At 43.6% G+C, this 15,565-nt stretch overlaps 1 protein-coding gene across 7 annotated transcripts in view; it reads right to left on the reverse strand.

Annotated features, from left to right (window-relative positions):
* map2 (microtubule associated protein 2) overlaps positions 1-15,149 on the reverse strand; it is a 54,522-nt gene extending 39,373 nt beyond the window's left edge. For 4 of the 7 annotated variants that reach the window (XM_023329272.1, XM_023329273.1, XM_023329274.1 and 1 more), the window contains exon 1: positions 14,815-15,148. The gene's annotated coding sequence lies outside the window, so the exon portion shown is untranslated. Of the gene's footprint in view, positions 1-14,814 lie in introns of all 7 variants that reach the window. The other 3 variants (XM_023329271.1, XM_023329275.1, XM_023329276.1) reach the window with 3 other exon arrangements.
* Positions 15,150-15,565: the final 416 nt, after the last annotated feature.

Raw genomic sequence — 15,565 nt, forward strand, 5'->3', positions numbered from 1 at the left:
ACGCAGCTAGCAGTCATTCGGGCGCTGCATGGCCAAGCCTCCAGAAACCATCAAGTCAGCACTTTTCCTCCCCATCCTTCCACAGTGAGTCATGGCAGGACGATTGGGAGCACAAGTTGATGTTTGGCTCGGTTTGATGGAGGGAAAATAGCAAGCACCACCCTCACGATAAACGTCTTGCACTTTGTCAGCCAATGTTTTATGGAGAGCGGATCCTCAGCTGCTACCAAACAAGCCCTCTGTGTGTTTTCGCCCATTTATCTCCGAGAGGATCATTTATGTAACTCAAGGACGCGGCTAGCCAAACATCCGGAGCTTTTTGTTCGTTCCCCAATGGCATAAAAACCACTTTGTACTCTAATTGGTCATCGTATGTGCAATTATTAGTGAATATTTTTGCATTTTTCGTTCCATGCAGAGTAATCACATTGAGTACGCAGGGTTCAGGTGGCAACACAATGTTACATCAAACACAGTTTATTTCTAAAGGTCACATTTCTGTTGGCAGGGAAACCATCAGCCATTTATGTTTTATGAAAACAGCAATTATTTATATTTTCCTATTGTTTTGAACCCAATTATTACATTTCTAGGCTTCATGGGAAATGTCTGAAAGATTAAGCACTAACTCAGACTACAATAAGAAAACTAGTTAAAGTGATATCTGATACTGATAAACAGCTCAGCTATACTGTTTCCATGGGGAATTGAGAAGATATGTTTTATTTCACATAGCTTTGGTCTTCAAGGCCTTTGCTAATGGGTTTATTCCTCATGTGCAGCACAACACTGAAAAACTTTACTATACCCGGTCTGTATAAGTAACGGTCAGGCCACACAATCAGCTCCCTTTTTTTCCCTTTAGCATCAAAACGCAGCACTTAAAAGCAAAGATGTCTACTGGTCAGCATCATCCGCCCTTGTCCATCATGCGGGGACACATGATGTCCTTTGAGTGGCATCAGATCTGCGCGGCCATTCCGACCTGACCCTACCGCCTCAGGCCTCCTGCCGTTCCTGTGCTCTCCTCCTGCTAGAGGATTAAATGCTTATTAAATGCAAATAATCTGCCTTACTTCTTCTGTTTATGCTTGTTTAAAACACGTCTATGCTTCAGATAATCTCATTTTAAAAATCAGACAATAATACCATGAGAAAATTTAACATGCAGTTTTGACCAACGATTTGCTAGCAGTAGCATCGTGCCTTCAGCTACAGTTAGCGCCGGGTGCTAGCTGTTAGCTTCTTGAGGCAGAACTAACAGTTTTTAATGACATTACATAAACAGTTTGGCTTTGCTTTCTGTTGTGATGCTCTTCAGACGAAACGTTAAATAAACATTCGAGTTCTTTCCACATTTCGACCAAACAATCTTCCATGCCAGAAGTCCAGCGGACTCTCGATTCCCCACCGTGCTTACGTCACCGCGCCTTCTGATTGGCTACCTGTCACATTCAACAGGCTGCCTTCTCGCTCCCAGTCGGGGGAACACCACAGACGCTGCGATAAACGAGCCAAGACGATCAAACATGCCGAATATCCCCGATTTTAGATGAAAGCGGTCCCAACGTTCTACCGACTGGACCCGATCAGTCGCAACACGCCACACACTACAGGATCACCGGTTACGATTGTCGCAAGCGACAATCTTAGAATTCAGAACGTTCCAAGATTGTCGTAAGGGCAAAATCGGGGCAAAAAAATCGTGTAGTGTGAACTGGGCTTTATGCTGTCTTGGGGAAAACAATCCAAATGTGATTCTTCTGTGCCATTAGACAATTATTATATCTCTGTTATCATACAAAAATGACTGAATGAGTTGCAGTAGACAACTCTGTGACCTTTATAAAGGGTTGGGTGTGGTGTGTAGGGCTTTATCCCACAAAGGGTGGCAGAGGCAGTTTTAAAGGTTTAAGAGTCAATGACTTTAAAACAAAATCATATGAAAACATGCTCAGGCTATTTTCTTCTGGCATTAAATTAGTGTGGCAAAAACAAAAGGTTTTCTACAAATGAACTGCGTGACATGACATATTAAGATAAAAGACAGCGCCGCCGTCCTTTAACAATGATCTGCAGGCTAAGTGATCGTGCAGGGAAACACAACCAATCAATCATCTCAAACAGAAGGCCTCTTAAGCAGCAAACACAGGAGGTCATAGCTTGACCAGATTTCCTGTGTGGACAGGAAGCTTCTCAGCGAGGCTTTCACCTTGGAGTACTCTGAGTGCCGGCCTATTACTGTAAGTGATACAGCAATATTGTGGTCAGCGCGAGCGGCTTGATGGAGGAAGGAGGGGGATGGACGCATCCTGAATCCCTCAAGAGGACGGACATATTAGAATCTCCTCACATCTATCAACAGAACAGGACGAGGTGAGGATGGACGGCCACGTTGTTAAGTAGCGTCCAGTAGGGGGGGCTGATACGGACTTAAGAGTTACTTTGTGGTACTTTTGTGATCACGATAAAGATTGTGCTTTTAAAAAACTGTTTATTACTTATTTTTAGGCGATAAATGGTTCTGCAGGACGGTGACTGGATGGCACAGCATTTATAGAGCCACAAACACAAATACTGCTCTTGAAAAACAATCTCATGTGAAATACCCAACGGCATATTTGGGCCATTATGGATAGAAAAGAAAAACTGAAGGGTGCATTTCCATAAAACAAACCTGCAATTATGAGATTTTTTTTTTTTTTTTTTTTAAAAGAAGGACATTTCAGGGCTCCCAAAGTAAAATATTTGCGAGAAGAAAAAAAAAAAAAATCTGAAATTTTGAGATTAATCTCTTAAATTTTCTGAAAAAAAAGTTGGAAATTTTCCTGTGTCAATAATCAAAAAACTTTCAACCTTTGAATCTGATAAATTTCCAAGTTTTCTCTTGGAAATTCTGAGATTAATCACAAAATTTCAGGGTTTTTTTTTTTTTTGGCACAAATGTACTTTTCCTTTTCTACTAGCAAGCGCTTTAATAAGCCGCCTTACAAATATGCTTCGTCAGGAAGCTACTTACTTAAAAATGTGTGATTTTAAAATCACCAAGCTGCACCAAACTCCAATATTTATTGATGATCTCATTGAGCAAAAAAGTCCAGGTTGGACTGTAGTGACTTCCTGTGCGTGAGCGACTGGAGGGTGAGGTCACTCACTCACCAGTAACTTAGTTTGACGTTTCCATGCTTGCAGCCGGCTGCAGCTCAGGACGTGTCTGTCTGATTACGGCTGTGGCCTGCTGTAAACTCAGATCTGCCTTTATGTCCCGCTGCAGAACATGAAACTAAAAAGATTTGGCAGGATTATCCTCTGGAACCCGAAAGCTTTCGGTCTGAGGCTCAATCTGAGCCGGAACTTCTCAAAGTGTCCGCCCCACTTCGCCGCTTCCTTTGAGAATATGGAAATTTAATGGATATGTGTGTGTGGGGAGGTGGGGGGGGGAAAGACTCCAGAGCAGGCTGCAGGTGTGCACTGCAACAACAGCACTTTGTTTCCATGACAATAAGCTAAATCACCATAGATACGATTCGATTTGGAAATAAAGTTAGACCAAAAGAAGCCCAAGGACGGTGATGACTAAGCGTGGCGTAGGAAGCGGGGATTTGGAAATGTAATTAGTCGACAACGAAGCCGGAGTGGATAGTGTCTGTTTTCATTTCTTATCGTTTGTTATCTAATGAAAAAAGTAACGAGTATGACACAGTTTGACATTTATTTTAACAAACCGAGAACGCCTTCAAAAAAAAAGAGGGGAAAAAAATAAGTAATGCTAGAGCTGGAGAACTGTGAAGGGGCGAAAAATTACAAAATGGAAACTTTATCGAGTTCAAGGGAATTAAATATTAGGGACGGTGAATTTTGAGAAATTGATCACACAGCTATTAATATGTTAAATATTTGAATCACATTTTTGTTCCCGACCAAATTGCATTCTTGCTACGCTCGTAAATCGGAGACACAAGCGACGTCCACGAACACCAGTGATGGACGACGAACTCCTTCGCTTCGCAGCACTGAAACTGACCCAAGCTAATTACGTTTTCGTGAATAAAGCCGACGTTGTGAAGCAGAAGTAACCGGAACTTTGACACTTTCCTACATTTCCCCAGAAACTTCCAGGAGATTCTACGTTTTTGGACTCCAACCCAAACCACGATACTACCACGCCCCGCTGGATGCCTTTTAAGTCAAGAATGCCGTTTTGTTTTGTCTCTCAAGGTTCTATTTTTGATCTCATCTGTCTACACTCTTTCAAGTATTTTCATGTGACTGTTATCAATCTGCAGACAGGCAGCTATGTTTCCCTTAGAGATAAGCATCTTTATCTCACAAGGTTTCGTAGAAGGAAGGGCAAAAATGTGACTCCAGCAACCTTCACACCTAAAATAAATGGATATTTTCCTGGGCAACTGCAGGAGCGGCACAATCTCACCCTGAAAAAATTCACTTTAGTTTATTTAATGTCAATTTACAACACACTTTAGAGGAAAACCCCCGATGCTTTTTCGTTTACAGCTTTGAATTCATATAGAAGATTAGAGTCATCTGATTTGAACAAGAACGTTTTCTTGTTTAAATGAGATAATGCTCCTGAATTTGTCTCCAACGATGAGCATCTTTAAAACTTTGGTTTTTCTAAAACCTAATATTTACTGTTCCATACATTAAACTGCAATCAAAAACAGATTCATTTTTATTTTATGTTAGTCTTTTCACACCCCTTTGGTGAATAAAGTTTAGCCTGGAATCGTGCTGGCATCAGACTCGGTCCCATCAGCCTGTCTTTCATTATTCATGGGCAGAAAAGCGCCGACCCGCTCTGAGCCAGGCGGGTTCCTGCGCCGCGGCATCCACCCTCAGCGTTCCCGCCGCTGCTCCGGACCCGACACCGTCTGACTGACTGACTGCGTGTCTGTTCGCTTCGGCTTCACGCAGCCAGACCAGACGCCAAAAGCAGAAACACGTGCAGACAGAGTGATGCAGAGCAGGCTCGACCAGACGCAGGCGTCCTGCGTTTTCGTTGCTCTGATGTGGCAGCAGATTAAAAGCGTCTCTCTGGTTTATGTGCGTGTTGACGGGGGATGCCACCCAGCGCGGGAAACAGCAAAGCTGGAGAACCCGAGCTACCGCCGGCAAAAAAAAAAAAAAAAAAAAAAAAATCCTCCTGGTTGGAGAACCACAGGGCTGAAACCAGTTAGCGGCGGGAATCAGAGAGGACTGACTTTCCTGTTTATATCGGCTCTGTACTGACGGAGCGGAGGGAGACGCTGTCATCAAAGCAGAGAAACCTGATAGTTATTTACACTTTCTCTTTATTTATGCCTAAACTGGTTTTACCGAACAATCAGAGAAAAAAAAAAAACATCTGGCTATGAATAAACAAACATTTTTCATGCGGTCTCTCTGTCTTTTTTAATTATAAATGTTCTTCACCCCTAATCTTCAGATCTTTCCATCTGCAGGCCTAATTAGTTGACATAAACACTTCATAGGAGCTGAACATCATGTGTGTATCGATTTATCTTTGGATGCACGATATCGGCTTTAACGTCCAATAAGTAAAGCCGGGCTGTTTAGCTGAAGCAGAGAAGCAATGTTGGCAGCGTGGTTAAGGTAAATATCAGTTATCAGGAGTAACAGCAATATTAATATCGGGACATCAGATATCGGCTCAGTTTTTATATCAGAGCATGTTTTTTTTTTCTAATTAACTTTTATTTGTCTACTCCCTCATCCACACAGAAAAAAAGATTATGCGCATTTGGTGTTTTGTCGTTCGAGCCGCGTGTTTCACACAGATTTGGCGTTTTTTGAATTCGGGTCCCAGAGTGGAAACGCTCCAAATCGCCGGTTTCATGTTCTCGCGCGTCTTGTTCGGAAAGACGACGTGGCACCGTTCGGTGTCGTTCTGTGGCAGTGTTCATGCAGACATGCCTACTGCAGCGCTTTCTTTGGACGCACATTTCGTCTCAGTCATTTACGAAAATGTACCGCGTTTGTCTGCGTGTAGTTGAGAGCCTAAAACAGCCACCTGGTAAAACGGAACCTTGTTTCAGACCAACTTCAGCCAGTTTCTGACAAGGACAGATTCAACATGGGTTGGATGTATTTTCAACTGACCAACACTGACTGACCGGGTAATACTTTTATCAGTTTATGTTTGCCCCTCTGCTGTTTCAGATTTTTGAAACGTATAGATCTTTTCAGACATTCACTAGTCAAGTACAAAAACAGTCATCTGCTAAGGGATGTTTAGTTCTCAATGGATGGCAAAGGTTTAAGACTTTTTGTACCTGCTAACTGAACTGTATGGAAATGTGGTTATGTAAATACAACAACCATTATGCACCAGCAGGGGTCGCTCTAAGTTGGTTTTATTAGACAAAATGGCCACGTGAGCTAGGAGCACAACTCAGTGAAGAGGCAAACTAAGGAATAAAATATTGTCCAATGTCACTAAATCCAGATTTCTATCCTTCTGCTTGTGCGGACGATGCGAACAAGCAAGCAGAAGTAAAACAAAATGGATCCTTGTTTTTGGAGAATCACCTTTTGAACACAAAAACAGCTCCGAATCTGGATGAGACTTGTCTTAAACTTTTGGTTTCTTTTAATGGATAGAAAACTACATAGACTACTGAAGTCACTGCAGTTCCCCAAATTAATACAACAAATAAAGTATTGGGAACATTGGAAAATGCCATTAGGTTCAACTCCTGGCTAAAATTAGCAAATAAAAACCACAGAGTTCCCGTAGTAGTCTCCTTTGACTGATGAAAACCACAGTTTGGCTTCATTCAGGTGGTTATAAGAAAACACCAAGCCGGGTTACAGCAGTTGTTGCCAGAAATTGCTCAGTTATGTCATCCTGTATCCACACAGACACCCACTGAGGTGCAGCCAGGCAGAAAACAAGCCTGAGAAAAGTTCCCACTCCCACTTGAGTGGGGGCCAGACTCCAACAAGTCAGAAATTTTGTGTAAATCACATCCGCTTCATTTGATCAGTCGGCAGTTTGGAGCAACCCTCAACAAGCCGCCCTGGCAGTGATTTAGTCCTCTGGTGGAGGGCCCTTTGACTGGTGATGGAGGGGTCAAGCAGAAGAACAGGCCTGTTACTGAGGGCCTTCTGGGCTGGATGGAAGAGGAATGCTCTATGGATCCTTTCATTAATGATCCATGTTCAGAGGGAAGCGCTGCAACATCAACCGCCCTGTGAGCTAAAGAACCAGATGGCGTCAGATTAGCATCTGAATGGGGCCCTGCAAATCCACGGGCGGCCCCCGGCTCCTCACCGCCTCCCTCCGGTGGGTATAGGTGAGGCTCAAGGCTCCAACCAATAACTGGAAACCACAGGAAGCTGAGGATTGAACCTCGCTCCGGTGATTCCACCCTGCTTCAGTCCGGATGTTAACTAAAAGCCAGAACAGCAGGTAAACAAGCCTAAGATGTCAATCAGGTGTAGAGCTGCTGCAGACAGGACAGACTCCGAGATAACATCAGGGCGAACTCGATCTCGGCTTTGAATTTCACGTCGGAAATGCCTGGACTCGCAGCGCGGTGCGGGTGTCGGCGGCGAGGTAAATCTGCTTCTTTCAGTTCCCCCATGCCTTGAGCTCAGCCGACCATGAAGACGTCTCCATGGTTTTCCTGCCTGACACGGGAAAATGACCAACTGTAATCGAATTAAAACGCATTCATGCGCACGCAAAAGCAGCAAAACACTGAGTCACGTGGAAACTTTCAGGAAGGTTAGGGGCATGGCAGAAGCGCAAAAACTTTCAAGTGTTGAGTGTTTACCGCCACTCTACTAAATGCCCTCTGAAAGGCGTAAAAGCTGTTTTTAAAAATTAAAGTTTACTCCCCCCCCCCCCCCAACATATTTCAATTCATGAAAACCCAGTTAATAAATTCACATTTTAAAGCTTGAAATCTTTGACTAATCGAACTAATTTTGGAGTTAAATGACTCTTTCTACACCCTAGTGCTCTAAAATAAAAACCAGAGGCTGCTTTTCTTACCCAGGTTTATGCTGGCAGGCTCAACAAGGGGTTCTGAAGTGGAAAATTCACTATATTTCTCACTTCTGCTTGGTATTAATCATAATCTTGACCAGAAACCAAACATCTGAGATTGCTCACTGAAGGATTTTGAGCGTAGAAGCACCAATCAAAGGAATTTGATGTTGCAAGAGGTCAAAGGTTTAGTTTTATACTCTATTCCCAGGTCAAACTGTAAAGAAAAGAACGCTTGTCTCTAGCAACACAGAGATCCGCACAGTGGTACTGGAAGGGGTCATTCCTTTCAGGGGCTGGTTTCCATGGCAGAGGTTCCCATGGTGATGGGGCCCCTCGACGGCCCCAATAAAGCCGTGGGCACCGTCGGTGCTTCCAGACAACTCATTACGGCCCGTCCATCCGGGCTGGAGGAGGCTTGTTAAATCAGAGCAGAGGAGGACAAGACCAACAGTCTCCTCTTTTAATTAGTCCATCGCATACTTCACAAGTGGAGCGCCTGAAAACGAAATGCGAACAATGTCCGACAAGAATACAAAAACGGGGGAAAAAAAAAATAGAGATCAGCCATTTTCACAGGCAATTGCCAACAGACATGTTTGACCTGCTGATCACCAGATAGAGCTGATCAAAAAGAAAACAACCCGACTGATGGGTTTTACCTGATTGAGATCAGTATGGAGGAAGACTAAGACAGAATGCAAAAAAAATGCGAGCAGACTTTTTACTCTATCCCGCTATCTAAAGCCATAGCTGTTTATGTGGCCCTCTAGACTCCAGAGGTACGCGTAAATAGAACCTTCAAGGTAACATTTGTGTGCTTAACTATTATTTTCTTAATCAAATCAAAGTGGTTTCTATCTGTGTACCGCCAAATTAGTCAATACTCCCGGTTTTGCTACGCTCGTGGAAATTCAAGTAAATTCAACATATCGCGTAATTTTTTTTGTGGGCCAATTGGAAGGTTTTCCAGAAAAATGGTCAAAAACATTGACATTAAGTGATGCCAACTCCCACCTGCAGGTGGCGGTATGTTTTACGTCTCCACTTCTGCCTCTGCCTTACTCGATGCCAAGTTCTGGTCTGTTATTGATTATTTGCGAGTCATAAAAAGTCACATTTATCAACGTATGAGTGCAAACACTGCAAAATTCCTTGCAAAAGTTTTTCAATTTGAAATTTATTGCAAGAAATTACAAAAAGAAAAATGATGTGAAAAACTGTTCATTATTATTTACTTTTAAGAAGAGACAGGTCCGGCCATTTGTTTATCAGATTCTGGCACAACTGGCCCAAAATGAAAACCAGTTTGACGGCTTTCTTTGTCAATTTTCCATCCGAATGCAGGAACATTCATCATAAACTCATTGCAAAATTAGATTCTGGAAAAGTGTCGTCATATTAACCCATAGGAGCCGTGTTACAACATAACACAGTAAAGGATTAACCATTGCACCTCAAACATGTAGAAAAGCATTAGTACACCAATGACCTGAAGGTCAGTCTATCTGTGGTCAGAAAGTGGTTTTTAGGTTACTTTCAAACCAAATCCTATATTTTTCATGCTTTATATTTAAAACCCAGCCTCAGTATCAGAGGAGTTCTCAATAAAAAGTCTTTAAGTGCCACCCTAGACACTGATCCACCTCCATCTGTTTCCATGTTTCACTCAGAGCCGTGCCCGACGCTCCCATGATTCTGGGAATCCCATTCATCCTAACATTCGACCCTGACCAGCAGATGCACTCAACCGTGCACGCCAGCACGGTCAGGACATGTCAAAGCTTCCAGCCATGAAAAGCAATTTAGCCCCGCATCCCTGAGGGATTTATCTCCACGGTTCTCCTCACACACCGAGATCCCACGAAGGCGTGGAGGAAGCCGCTAGTCGCTCTGTACTAGCTGGACTGCTACAAAGAGCCTCATTGAGTCCTCCAGGACACACCGCCATATGCGTTGGAGCGAAGAAGCTGCCAACCCACTGTTTGTCAAAGGACGAGGAGGAAAACAACCCAGCTGTTTGGCTTTCACATCTGGAAACCATAACCCTGCGTAACTCAGGCGATAGCCGAGCGCTAGGCTAACGCCGTGTCCCAGGCAGGAAACGGCCCCAGGCTCGTTCGCGGTTTCTTCCCACTCTCTGTTGGTCACAAGAGGCCCAAAATAGCTTGGGGTTTGATGGACGTGTAGAGGGGAGGAAAGTTATGACTCCCAGGAGGAATCTTCAAGACCGCAGGCTACATGGAAAAACACGGAAAGACATGGAAACAAAATGAAGAATGGCGCTGTGGGGGGAAAAAATAGCACAAGAAGGCAACAAAGGCTCATACAACACATCAGTTTAGGTTATTTTAAAACTATATACAGAATATTAGTATTACGACACATCCATAGTTATGGTTTTATACTGAAACAGAGCCAAGTCAGCTTCATTTTTTTTACTGGTTAAGATCCAAAAAATGGAAATGCAGCCATAAACCTTCCCTTCCAAGACTGACTTGTACATGGAGTGCATAGTAGGAAACTTTTCCACATCATGTCAGAATTTAACCACATACATTCAATGGTTTTTATTGGGCTTTTATGAGTTTAAAGAACACAAAGTCCCACATAACTCCAAGGTGGAAGGAAAAGGTTTCATTTTTAAATCACGTTAGATCTTTTTCATCCTCCAACTGGTTTTCTTCCGCATTTTTTTCCTGTATTCAGCGCCGACATGAGGAAAACCTCCCCCATAGCATGACACTACCACCACCATGCTTCACACAAGTGGACTAATCTGGCCGAGACGGATTGTTACTTAGGAGCATTGGACTGAAAGTGTTTTCCATTAGCAAAACATCCAGAAAATGTTCCTCTGATCTAAAAGTACTTTTAGTGAAGTTTGCGGTCGGGAAGCGACAAAGTGCATGTACAGCTGCAGGCGCTAGCAGCACATTAACCATCAGATGTCAAGCAGCCGGTTGCTGGCAGCTCTCCGCTTCAATTAGGGTTGTGAAACCACAGAGTGCGTAAAAACTGAATGATACGCAATTACCTCACAGTGACGGAGACACATAAACTTCCTGTTATAGCTCGGCGTGAACACGGAGGGCTTTCTCCAAAACAAGAAAGCTAGTTTTGAGGAAGCGCGGCCGTCGTTTGGAGCTTCCTGGAGTCCAGCCAGGCCAGGCCTTCCAGTCTCAGGAGACTTGTTCTCTGTTCTGCAGCGTCTCATGTACAAGCAGCTGCAAGAGCTCGGCGATTACCTAACAAGGCAAAAAAATATATATTTTTTTAACTCCAACGAGATCAGGAAAGCCTGGGAGAATATTGAGAAAGAACGAGAGTCCTTTCTCTCGGACGGCGTCATCATCCGTGAGGAATGAAATGTGACGCCGGCTGTCAGGGCTGGTTTGGGGAAAGTGGCCGCCAGTCAGCCATGGTGCAGGCAGAGTGTGGATGACTGATTAGAGAGGCCGTGCTGGAAGCCAGCAGGTCACAGGGTGGAGCCTCGCGCCAGATAAGGACATGGCACATTCAGGGTTTTACTCACCTTGGAATGCTAACCGTATCAGCTGGTTTTATAACCAATATTCATGTGTTTATGGTTATGTTTAGAGATGCTGATCAAACTTTGGATCTTAAACATGACCTTTTACGAATCCCTGAATATGTTAGAATACGCCTGAGGGCTGCAGAACCTGTTCATCACATTTCTTTGCACAAGATTTTCTTAGATAATGAGATTTCAGTCTGCTCAGCTCTGCCTATTTTGAGCTGTTTTGAGGCCTCCTGTCACTTTAAGCTCCTGCTGACCAACCCCCCCTCCAACTCAACGTTTACACTTGCACGTGAAAATGGCTGCAAACAGATGAGCGATTATACGCCCGAACATCTTTGAAGAGCAAAAGTGGAGCCTCCTGCACAGCAACCACAATGCAACGAGTGGTTTCTGGATGGTAAGTCAACAGCAAAACACTAGTCTTTTACCAGCAGTCGTTGTACAGCGCACACAGCGAGAAAACCAGCTGACCAAACTCCAGTGAACCCCAGAGTTTGGGCTTCGCTGGAGTTGCAGCAGCATCACAAATCAGCACCTGTCGATGTGTGACATTACATTCCAGAGGTTTTGGAAATGGCTAATTTTTCCAGACACCAAAAAACATAAAGTTACTGCCAAAACCTAAAACTCCGCTGGATGGGTTTTTTTTTTTTTTTTAGAAGCAGTAGAAACCCAAACGAAAAGATATAAATGAGCAAAATGTGAACTTTAGATCCCCTTTAAGCAGGTGAAGGAGGTGGAGGGTTATCCAGGTCAGGGTGCCGTTTGGCTCCTCTGACGTCTCCACATTGGATTAAACTGCTCTCTCAGTCAGGACTTAATCACCTCCCGAAGCACAGTTCTGCCACCTCCCATTAGGCACCTTAAGGCCCAAAGAGCCTCAGAAAGACAGAGCAGCAGTAGACCGACACGTGACCCAACACCTAACCCACCAGCAACTCCAGTTTCAGTCCTATAGGCGGCAGGTGAGCGCTTCCACAGCCGACATGAGGCGTCACATCGACATGTTCGGGTCAATAGCATCCGCACAGAAACCCCTGGAGGTAGGAGGTGGACTCAACCTGCTGGTGCTGATTAGGGTCATTTCAATTACTCCCACTAGCGATTAGACTCAGCCCAATCTGGCGTGATGGGAGGAGGGCTGTGGCTAAAACTTGACACGCAGCTAGCCTGCTGAGCTGATGACCTTAGTCAGCTTCCATTTGGTTGAGAAACATTTAATCTCTGTTACATGGGGAAAGTAGTCAAGAGTACAGAGTTCATTCCCAGTTCCTGCCATGCAGCTTGTCTTAATATTAATGCATGCACGTCTTTCCCATTTTGCATACAGTGCTGTTCGATAAAGCTTGCACTAAAAAAATGTATTTTTTTAGATATATTTCTAAAAAAAAAAAGAAATACATCTGATTTCTTTTTTTTTTTTTTAGAATTCCCCCCCATTAAATATTTCACACAGATTAAAACTAAATAATTAATCTTCATCAGATCGTGTCCCGGAGGGGAAAACTGTGAACCGTTGCTGCATGAAGCAGCTAAAATTTCCCTTTAAACAAAGCTAACTGTTAGCACAGTGAAAGCATCTCCATTATGCTAACTCAGCTAGCTAGCTTTGACCCGGACTTCATTCAGCAGCTGCAGTGCTAATATTAGCTAGTAGATAAACTCGAATAACAGCAGGTTAAAAAAAAAAATGCAGTTTTTGCAAAATTACGCTTGCATGAAATGCTTTAAGTTTAAACATAAACTTTTTTGGACTTCTTGTAGCATTTTCCCGTGTTCCAGACGATGCTAATGCTAACTTTGAGAGCAACACTATTAAGATGAGGAGATTTAATGTCTACAACTGACTAAGACTTTATCTATTCATCACTAAGGATGCCACTCCAATTTCATTATATTCTAGAGACACGATGACAAATAAAATGATCTTATGTCTCATTTCTTAGTTTTATTTATGTCTTGGTCCTAAACAACACATGAGGTAAAATAATTTGTCAGAAGCGGGAGTTCTAAACCACCACCTCTTCAATTTTCTGTAGCAGCTAGCTGTGCTAGCCTGTTAAAATTAGCTTCATATGAACAACAGGAGCAGATTCAGTTTCACCAGTGTTGTTTTTTCCCATGTGTAATCTCAGAAATTATGCTACAGCAAATATCTTTTCAATTGAAGTCTTTACAGTATATGAAACTGAAAGCAATTTTTCTAACTTCCTCCCACAGGTGGCTGTGCTGTTGAGCCAACGCTAGCCAGTACATAAACATAGATAAGAAGCAGATATTTTTCTTTTTCACGTTTGCATTTCTGACATTGTCTAGTAAGAGTCAAACTACTTTTAATGTATTTTTTTGCAACTGTTCTGTAGCAGCTAGCGGTCCTGTAATGCTAATGTTAGCTTGACGCAAGCGGACACTGCAGGTAGTCATTTTTATTCATGCATGTCTTGATGGTACTCCAACTGCATTAAAAAAAATACAGATTTCTGAAAATCCTAAATGGTTTTCAAACCTGTTTTTAGACGTAAAAGTTTTTTTAAAATGTGCATTCAGCACCAAACGCAATGCAGACACCAGCTTTTTGCTGCAAGAATAGCTGAAAACACAGCATAATACCACCATAATGTTGTTCATTCTGCACCAGAAAGGGTCAAGGCACATCAATCCTTCTGCTAACCGCAGTAAAAACGGCAAGAAATGACGGATGATCCCTTCTGCCTGTTCATCTGAAGCAATGCAGCCTCCTGCCTGCTGCAGGTAAGATTCCTGGGCAGGGCCAGTGCAGATGGCAGCACCTTTCTAGATCATGAGCTCAAAGATCAGACACATTTTTCATCCATCCTTCATAAATTCCCTTCTCTTCCCGGCAGAAAGCGGATTGATTTGCTGCAGCGGACGTTGCATGTTGCAGGGAGACGCAACACCGGCCGGCGGCTTTCAGCACCTTGCAGGCGTGGACCAGAACAAAAGAGGCGGCGGCACCGGATCCCAACCGGTTCAAAGATTTTTAAACGCTCCGTGTTAGACAGAGAACAGATTTATTAGAGATGCGAACTAACAAATCACATCTGATGATGGATCCACATAGCAGCACATGACGCAAATGCAGCAACATTACTCCACACTGCTGCTTCACAAACTTTTCCACCTCCCAGACAGCGCCGCGCTGCAAAGCGCCAAACTCCCAACAGCCACAGGTTTGTAAAAAATGTCTTCGTTCTGATTTAAAAAAAAAACATAAACAATGCGGTTCATGCCTTACCTGCAGGGTTAAGCTGCTGAGCGGCTCTGACACTAATACCCTTGTGTGTGTGAGAGAGAGTGGAGCTGCAGTCACAATGAGAGCGCTGAGGGGCCCGCAGGGCCAGCCCTCTTGCAAATTCAGCTACCGTAAAGCCTCCAATAGGCGCGCAGGGAGGGGAATCCCGATTAAAACTCGCGCAGCATCACTTGGCGGCAGCTGTGCAACAAATGCATGCATCAATGCATGCAGACTGGGCGCTGCAGAGCTCTGAATGTGACTGTTTGGCGAGCAGAGAGGAGCTCCCAGGCTGCAGAGCTGGGTGCTGGGTGTGGCTGTTGCTGAGGAAAGATGGAGAGAAGAGGGAGGAGGGGGGAGGACGGAGCAAAGATGGAGGGAGAGGAGGGGGAGGAGAACAGAGGAGCTACAGTGTCCTGCAGGTGAGGCGTGGCGGGGATGTTCTCAGTCTGCGGCTCCTGCTCCAAATTCACCACCAGGATGAGCTGGAGACAAAATGCAATGTTTACCTCTGATTCAGAAAACCTAAAACAAAGAAATAACAAATATGTGTTTTTCATTACAGAATAGATAGAAATATCCTTTATTGTCTCACAATGGTGAAATTTCTGTGCACCAGCAGCAAAGTGTCAGGCAACAACAGTAAACGGATTCACACAAAGAAAAAAACTGAAAGAAATTTAATCTAAAAATCGTGCAGGTGTAAAAAAAAAAAAAATACTCCAGTCCCGGAGAATTTTAAACTGAGTTGATT

The sequence above is a fragment of the Xiphophorus maculatus genome, chromosome 24, assembly GCF_002775205.1.
Source record: "Xiphophorus maculatus strain JP 163 A chromosome 24, X_maculatus-5.0-male, whole genome shotgun sequence".
In the NCBI taxonomy this organism is placed as follows: Eukaryota; Metazoa; Chordata; class Actinopteri; order Cyprinodontiformes; family Poeciliidae; genus Xiphophorus; species Xiphophorus maculatus.